Below are 9,550 nucleotides of genomic sequence, written 5' to 3' on the forward strand. Positions count from 1 at the left end.
CACCTGAAACTTCTCCTCTAGTTCTGATAGTGACTCCGCAATTAGGGCAAGGTCATCAGCATAGAGGAGCTCCCAGGGGCAACCTGTCTTGAACTCCTCTGTGATTGCCTGGAGGACTATGGTAAATAGTCCTCCATATATACATACACATATATATATATATATATATATATATATATATATACACACACACACACACACACACATATATATATATATATACACACAAACACACATACACATATATACACACAGACACACACACACACACACACACATATATATATATACACACACACATAATACATATATATGAGCATGCAAACACACTCACATACACATAAATACATTACATAACTATAAAAGATATGACACCTGATGATAAAGGGAAATAAATCATATAAATTTGTATTCAAAGAAACAAGAGAGATCATATTAATAGTCTTCAGGTTCTGTGATATTTCCAATCTGAACCTTAAATTTCATCAATAGATAACAAACTCCACAATTATGAGTCCTGCCACCAGTAATGATAATATTCCTAAAATGGTAAAGTTTATCACTCATCATCACAGACCAGAGTTTATAGAACTGACAGGTCTCACTGAAATGTGTAGAATAGAAGCATCATTGTGATCTAGTTGAAATATTCTGTGGTAATTGTTATAATTGTGAATAACATACATAGGAAAGCTATGTAGAGAAACCGAAACAATTTTATATTTCTAATTTTGCATAGGAGAAGGATAACAAAAGCAATGTGTTGAGATTCTCGGCTTGTATCAGAGCCAAGATTCTAAAGCCAAATGGTTGATGTCCTGTGGGCATTTATTTAATCAAAAGGGATATAAAACCAAGCTGTATATAGCAATAATTATTAACAAAGGATGTTCCTCTATATCAGCACTATCAAATATAGTTAAGTGATTTTCTTCTTCCCTCAATATATATATATATATATATATATATATATATATATATATATATATACATATATATATGTATGTGTTTGATTCCAGCTAACCTTGATTATTTTGAAACATTTGAAAGTTTATTGGGGTGGGGTGTAGATTCTAGAGTTTTCAAGACTTACTTAAGACTTTGAAGCTAAGCATTAACAATATAATAATTAACTAGTCTTTCATCGAGAAACACAATATTAGCTTGTTGATAAATTAACTTCTGAACTCTTCCAATTGATTTACTCCGAAATATCAAGTCATCAATAAATCATATTTTTAGATTCCTGAAACCACATGAAAACCGTTTGCTTGCTGTTTGCACAATTTCATTGTTTATGACTTTTATTTCTTCTCTATTCAAACATAGGTTCAACTTCTGGATATAGAATTTTGTTAGGAAGAGACATAAAATATTTTGTAGCATCTGTCTGGTTCCTTTTTAATTCAGTAAAGCAGAAGAAAAAGGAAAGCAAAAATTATATAATAATGATAGAAACCTATCATTAATATTGAAATGTACAACTCTCAAATAAATATAATTACAGACACAGATGAGAAAAAGAAAATTATAAAAATATTCAAATCTTCAAAAACATATTTCCAATCTTTTAAGGAAATATTCTATTTCTGTTTCCAAATAATTTCTGTAAACTGTTGGGTGAGTTTATTTTGCTGTTGCATGCCCTTCCTAATGCCAACCAAATTTGTTTCCCATCCAATCAAACTGAAAAATGATGAACTCAATGCAATATCTAGACATGATTAAATTATCAAGACAAATAAATAACTTATTATTAAATAAAATAAAACTTATTAAATAAAATAATGTATTAAACAAATAAATAACTTATGGATCAGCAACTTAGCCACTCAAATACTGCATCATATCTCTGAAACTGTTGTTCTTAATCAGAATAGAAAGAAGATAAAACAAAAGAAATGCTTTGAGGCATACAATGAATCCAAGGAGAATGCTAAAATGAAAATCTCATTGGCTTAAAGCTTTCATGCAGCAAATGGCTATATTCTCTTTATGATTGATTTATGTTGCTGACAGCTAGATGATGTGAAATAGCTAACTAATCGAACTAGACATAGCCACAATTACCATGGCACTAATTTCAGTTTTGCCTTCGTAAATTTCCACAATGTCTATTCACATTTGTTCAAGCTTAATAACCTATTTTGTTGTTTCTGTGAAGTAGTGCTCCAACAATATAAATATTTCATCACAGTCATAAAAAAAAAACTAACTTCATGAAGGCTACAACTTCCATGCAACTATTATATATATATATATATATATATATATATATATGTATATATACAGTCTTGTTGGAAGAGAAGTGTGATGAGGCCCATGAATGGAAGCATGCCAGATATGAGAGCTTTCTGGAGGACAGCAGTGAGAAGGGATGGCAGGTATGCCTTTTCCTAGTCAAGGTTGGCTGTAGGGGATTTCCTGCTCAGTCGGCATAGAGGATGCTTACAATAATTGGAATGAAAGATAAGGAATGAAGGGTATGGCTGTGCATAGGATGGGAGAGGCAGCTGAATGAGTCTCTTGTTGGCTTTGAATTTAGAGAGAAGAGTTGAGCTGGAAGGAGGACATGAGGAGCAGTGACTTGGCCACCTCTGCTGACCCACCAACAGGAGGGTGTTACAGTTCAGGGTCATAACAGCTGATGAACGTTGGATACCATTTGATGACATCAATTCCTCCTGGCATTTGAAAATAAATTATCATCTTATTTGTATTTTATAGTATTATATTTGAAAACAAATGAATTGGTTATTTCAAAACAATGCTGTACAGCCTGAAAACTCATGGACCCTAACAGCAGAGATGTAGAGGAAACTGATAGCATGCCAATATAAAAGAGAAAGATCAATGCCCAGTGAAACACATAAAAACAGAAAGAAAACAAATGGATGAATGTAGACAGTATTCTTATCTTTGTAAAAAAACATGGATGTGTGAAAGATATTTTAGCAGAAGGACAGACAGCCATTGGACAAAAATCAAAAGGGAACAGTGACCAATGACAGGGTAAAAATGAATCCTTTGAAAGAGCTGGTGCAATGAGATCACCAAATCTTGGTCCACATCAACTGGCAACATCATGTGAGTGACCAATAAAACTCAGAATAATGAGGCTTTCATCCAGAAGTAGGTTAACAACAATTTCAAGACGGAATCTACTATATGTTTTTTGAGTGGTATGAAGACACACAAATAAAAGAATTATGACATTTGTTAGTATCAAGTTGGTGATTCTTTAGTTTAAGCTTGTTTGTACAGAGACCTTGTTGATTGATTTATAGCCCTACCTTTTTTGCCTATTTTGATGGAAGAAATAAATACCTGGTAGACTAAATTGAAAAAGATACTTAGATACTTAGGGATGCTGTTATACCATTTTGGTGAATGGAAAAATCACCTCCTTATAGGTGTTATTAACACACACACACACACACACACACACACACACACATACATACATACATACATACATACATATATACATATATATATATATATATATATATATATATATATATATATATATATATATATATATATATGTATATATGTATATATTGAAGCATGAGCAATGAAAGCAGAAGATTTGCAACAATTAAACAGGAATGGGTCCAGTCTGGTGTATTGAATGTAAACTTACAAGAAAAACTAGAGACCAAATGAACTGAAAAGCAGTAGGTGTCAAAGATAATATAAACGAGTGAGATAACTATTCGAATACAAATAAATAATAGATATGTAATGACAATAAACTTCATCAACTTTGATATAATGAAAATATTCTGTATTCTCAAATTTGCCTGATTATCTTAAAGAATTCTGTATAATACAATGGAAGTGTAAAATTACAAACTATAAATACAGTTGTTGATTGCAAGACATTTCTATGATTCAAAGTTTTGACTACTAAAAGTTTTTCCCAATAATGTTTGCTATCAATTTACATTTTGTATAGTGTCATCCGTGATTTTCGAATTACACAGAAATATATACATGCCATCATTCATATTACAAAATCAGATGTTTGATGTGGGATGTGTGTATATGCCTGCAAATATGTAGGTGTATGTGTATATGTTGAAAAACTTGCAAAAATAGGAAGGTCAAGAGAGGAAAAGAGAAAGAGGAAGAATGATAGGCACCAAGAGTTAGAGTGTGAGAGACAGGCAGAAAAGAAAATGTAACTGAAGTGAGAGGCACTGACAACCACTAAATATACTGTTATGAAGTAAGTGGATAGAAGGGACAAACACAATGATAAGCATGATAGATTTAATCTGCTGCCCAGTCAGACACAACCATGAGAACTAGGGTAACTTAAGCACAGAAGTCCACTCATAGAGCAAGCATCCAGGTTAGATAACCAGTTTGAGAATACCTTCTTCCTTTCCTCCCTTCCTCTCATCAATCTATGTAAAAAGTTTGGGCACTGAACCTTCTCCTAACTAAGCAATAAAATATAACTGTACCACATGATCAAATAAAAAAAATATAGCCAATAAATCACATGATTAACAAACATAATACTTTTTTTTTACTGTTATTGTTTTCGATATATGCCAAGTTTTAATTATATTTTGTTGTTGGTCGAAATAGAAAAAGACAATAAACTATGATGTATTGATGCCAGTAGTACATAGTGATTACATAAAACTAGTGAAAATTTATAATTAAGTATACTTTTTTTCTTTTATCTGAGTTATACTTTGATGAAGATGAATTGAGATATACTCTGGTAAAACTTATTACAATATAGACTATGTCCTTAAGGGTGAACATTAGCCAGGTTGATTGTCCAGCCCAATTGATTTTGCATCTAACTCCACGTGATCAATTGCAATATGTTTATTAGCTAAAAAGAAGCTCGTTCTTTGGCCCACCTAGTGAAGTGGAGTAATAAAGAAATAAAATTTTGCTACAGGAAGGAATTCTAAATATATGAGACAGATCTTTCACTTTGTGTCCCTATTCCATGCAATTATTAGCTGAATAAATACATATAACTGAGGCTGTGCTTTACTGCCAGATGCCCTTCTTGTCAAGAACCTCTATCTGCTTTCTGACCAAAGATCCCCCCCTCCCCGGACTTATCTTCAAAAGTGCAGAGCTAGATTTCTTGACAGAGCATGACAACATAACATCACTATTTTTGTCTTTCTGCAGAGTGTTTTCATATGAACATTCACTTATGCAAACATGTATTTATATATATTATGAGCTCCCCATGCAGTTTCTGTCAAACAATTCCAATCAAAGAGCATTGATTGGCTCAAGGCTATAGTGAAGGACACTGAACCAGAGTACAACGCACCTCAATAGAGATGAAACCACATGATTATGAAGCAAGCTCCACATCCACACAGCCATGTCTTCTTTAATATGGCATATCAGAATTTCGTTTCTGTTTTATTTCTCACTTGAGACTAGTATCACAATCCTGAATTATTTATAATGATCTCTAATTACTTGTTGAGCAGTAAGATAATGAGCTGAGACACACTATTGAGTTCATGTGTGACTTTTTATAGAAATACACACACATATGTGCACATACATACAAACACACAAACATTTATATGCTTTGATATGTGTCCATATAAACATGTGCGTCTCTTCTTTCTCCTTCTCATTGTCCCTTCAATAATTTTATTAATTCCTCTGCATTACGCAACAAATTTTACAAAAATAAACACAAATGTATTTATTGCAGAAAAAGAAAAAAATTATTCTCGCATATTTAAAACTTGCATTAGTACCTATAATATTATGTGTATATATAAATATAAACAAACATTTGCTTTTTATAAGTGTCGAAATGTGTATTGTAAGACACAAATAAGATGATAATTTATTTATGAATGCAGAAATCCCATTAGAACAGTAGAAACACTGGGAAAATTACTCTTACAAAGCAGAAAAATTTATCAACAACCAGCCATGGAACTCGAACTCACATCCCTTGAAGATTCCAGCCAAGTGCTTTACCATTAAGCTAAACTGGTCACTGACAAATCTATCTGCAATTTTAGTCTTCAAGAGATGTGGGTTTGAGTCCCATGGCTGGTTGTTGACAAATTTTTTTGTTATGTAAGTGTAATCTACCCAATATTTCTGCTGTTCTAAAGGCATTTGAAAATAAATTATCATCTTATTTGTATCTTATAGTATTATATGTGAAATCAAATGAATTAGTAACTTCAAAACAATGCTGTACAGCCTGAAAACTCATGGACCCTAACAGCAGAGATGTAGAGGAAACTGATAGCATGCCAATATAAAAGAGAAAGATCAATGCCCAGTGAAACACATAAAGACAGAAAGAAAAAAATGGATGAATGTAGACAGTATTCTTATCTTTGTAAAAAAAAACATGGATGTGTGAAAGATATTTTAGCAGAAGGACAGACAGCCATTGGACAAAAATCAAAAGGGAACAATGACCAATGACAGGGTAAAAATGAATCCTTTGAAAGAGCTGGTGCAATGAGATCACCAAATCTTGGACCACATCAACTAGCAACATCATGTGAGTGACCAATAAAACTCAGAATAATGAGGCTTTCATCCAGAAGTAGGTTATCAACAATTTCAACACGGAATCTACTATATGTTTTTTGGGTGGTATGAAGGCACACAAATAAAAGAATTATGACATTTGTTAGTATCATGATCCAAGTTGGTGATTCTTTAGTTTAAGCCTTTTTGTACAGAGATCTTGTTGATTGACTGATAGCCCTACCTTTTCTGTCTATTTTGATTGAAAAAATAAATACCTGGTAGACTAAATCGAAAAAGATACTTAGATACTTAGGGATGTTGTTATACCATAATGATAAGCTCTAAACACTAGTTGACAATAGCTTATCTAACTCTGCCAAAATAACAGACATTTGATAAACCTAGTAAAGGAATATTTCAGCAACAAAAGAAAAAGAAAAAAGGAAAAACATATTTCTTGCTGTCAAGAGTAATTCACTATAAAAGTACTACCACTTTAATAATTCTATGAAAGAAACTGAAAACATGAAATAGTCCAGAATAAAAGTCAATAAATACAAAAACAACAAAAAAAAAGCAAAGAGAATAATGATTTTTGATTTATTGGACTGATAAACTCTGATTGCACAAACTAAATTCATCTCAAATTTCAGCACACACAAGCAAGAAGATAAAAGAAAGTTGGAAGTTTCAGTCAATTTGGCTAAACTGTTATTGTGTCAAAAAGTAGAAACAAAAATAATTACAACAAAAACAAGTGAATCCGTTCCTAGTTTAAGGCTAAAATATCAAATTGTCTGATTGGCAGATGTTCAAATCTAACAGGAAGTTTGGGATGTTATAAAAAAGAAACCCAATAAACTGAATCAATATCTTGAGTTTTACATTTCTGCTTTCGTTATCTCTGAAAACAAGAATTACAAATGGCTGAGTTAAAAGGATACTTGGCCAACTAGTTGAGGGGTCAATAGTTTATATGTAATCACTGATGCTGGACTATGTTACAAAGGCATACAACTCACAAAAATCCAATCCATTGACCTGTAAATTAAGTATCATGTGAAGTACAATTTACTCTTTTAAACAGTCACACGATACATAATTGATCTCAGTAGAAAATTCAAGGCCTCTCTTGCATTTAATTTAGAGTTTAACTTTGCCAGATTGAACTTGTCCTTGATTCACTACAATGAAGACAATCTTTAATAGTGCTCCAATGACACAACAGGGTGCCTACATCTCCAGAGCCTGCAAATGGTATAGGCAATCTTACATTTACAGGCATATGAAAGAGAAAAACTATATACTCTGTATAGAGACTGGCCTCAGTTACATCATTAAAAATTAACAAACAAATCAATTTAGCTTCATGCACATTACTTTATAGAATTGGTACTTGTCAGTCAAAAGTCTATTATTACAATGAAGCAAGCTACAAATGCTGTTACACAACCAAGTTAATCACAATATTTTTCATTTAGGAAAAAAAAAATCGGACTATTCTGGTTGATGAATAAAAAGAGTTGATGAATCAATATTCAATTTTCTTCAGCTATCTTTCAGGTCATTGTGGTGTTCTTTCCAGTTATTAAATTCAAATCATTATAAGAATACAACAGCTTTAATAGGTCACAATTCTAATTGAAATTTTATTAATGTATTTATTATTTTAGCTATTTCAAAAACAAAACTGTAATATCTCGTCACACATTGTAAGTATTTCTACTAAGGCAAAAAACATCATTTAGTAATTCAAAATAGATTTCCTGTTTCCTTCTACAAAGAGATAACATGATTAGAACATAACATGGGTTTTATGAAAATATAAATTCAAATATTTGAAGAAATTGTTTTGGCTAATATTTTACACTTGCTCTCTAACTTCAAAAGTAAACGAGAGAAAAATTATGAGACTGGCTCTAGTAAAAACATATTTTACTTATGGCATACTTTAGAGCAAATAAGTTGGTGCACTTTGTGTATGAAGTCACAAAAACATCAAAAAATGTATTAATAAAAATGGAATATCTACACAGTGAGTCTCCAGTATTCACTAATGAAGACTCAATTATTCAATCAACACTGAATTACCTGCTCCTAAGTTAACATGTAAGTGGTTAAGAATTCCTTAAACATGTGTAGCCCTAATTTTATTCCCAGACACAATCAGTCAGACACTGAATGAGTATTGTGTACCTTTTGAATTATAAGTACAATTCACCCAATGAGTTTCTGTACATTTTCAACCTGAGGCCACAGAAAATGACGTTTGCCCAAGATGCCATGCATTGGAACTGATTACAGGATCTTGTGGTGACGAAACAAACACTTTAAACAGTAGGCCATATTGCACCTACATATCTAAATATATATATTTAGTGACCGAGACCTTTAGCGAAATGCCCATTACATTCCCAGAGTGGTTGGTGTTAGGAAGGGCATCCAGCCATAGAAACCATGCAAAATCAGACTGGAACCTGGTGCAGCTGTTTGACTTACCAGTTCCAGTCAAATCATCTAACCCATGCCCCTATGGAAAGCAGACATATGATGATGATGATCATGACAATATATATATATATATATATATCATCATCATCATCATCATTTAACGTTTGTTTTCCATGCTGGCATGAGTTGGACAGTTCGACTAGAGTCTCCAGGTTTCAGTCTGATCTGGCAGTATTTCTACAGCTGGTTTTACATGCCACTGGCACAGGGATCACAACAATTTCCATTTGATTTTGATGTACTTGACTCAATAGGTTTCCTCATGCACGGAGTCTCCTATATGTATGTATGTATGTACGTACGTATGTATATATGGCGTCGTAAATTTATCAAATGCTATCTCCAGTAAACATTGGTGCCTTGTTGTACCACTACTATATATATATATATATATATATATATATATATATATAAAATATATACTCTTTTATTACATTATTTACATTATTTACATTTGACATATTTGTCCTCATCTTGTTTGTTAACACAACATTTCGGCTGATATACCCTCCAGCCTTCATCAGGTGTCTTGGGG

General features: G+C 32.3%; 1 protein-coding gene across 2 annotated transcripts in view; it reads right to left on the reverse strand.

Moving 5' to 3' along the window:
- Nucleotides 1-9,550, reverse strand: part of LOC106867959 (hyccin) — a 327,707-nt gene that overhangs the window by 217,860 nt on the left and 100,297 nt on the right. The window lies entirely within an intron of this gene.

Source organism: Octopus bimaculoides, chromosome 2, assembly GCF_001194135.2.
Source record: "Octopus bimaculoides isolate UCB-OBI-ISO-001 chromosome 2, ASM119413v2, whole genome shotgun sequence".
In the NCBI taxonomy this organism is placed as follows: domain Eukaryota; kingdom Metazoa; phylum Mollusca; class Cephalopoda; order Octopoda; family Octopodidae; genus Octopus; species Octopus bimaculoides.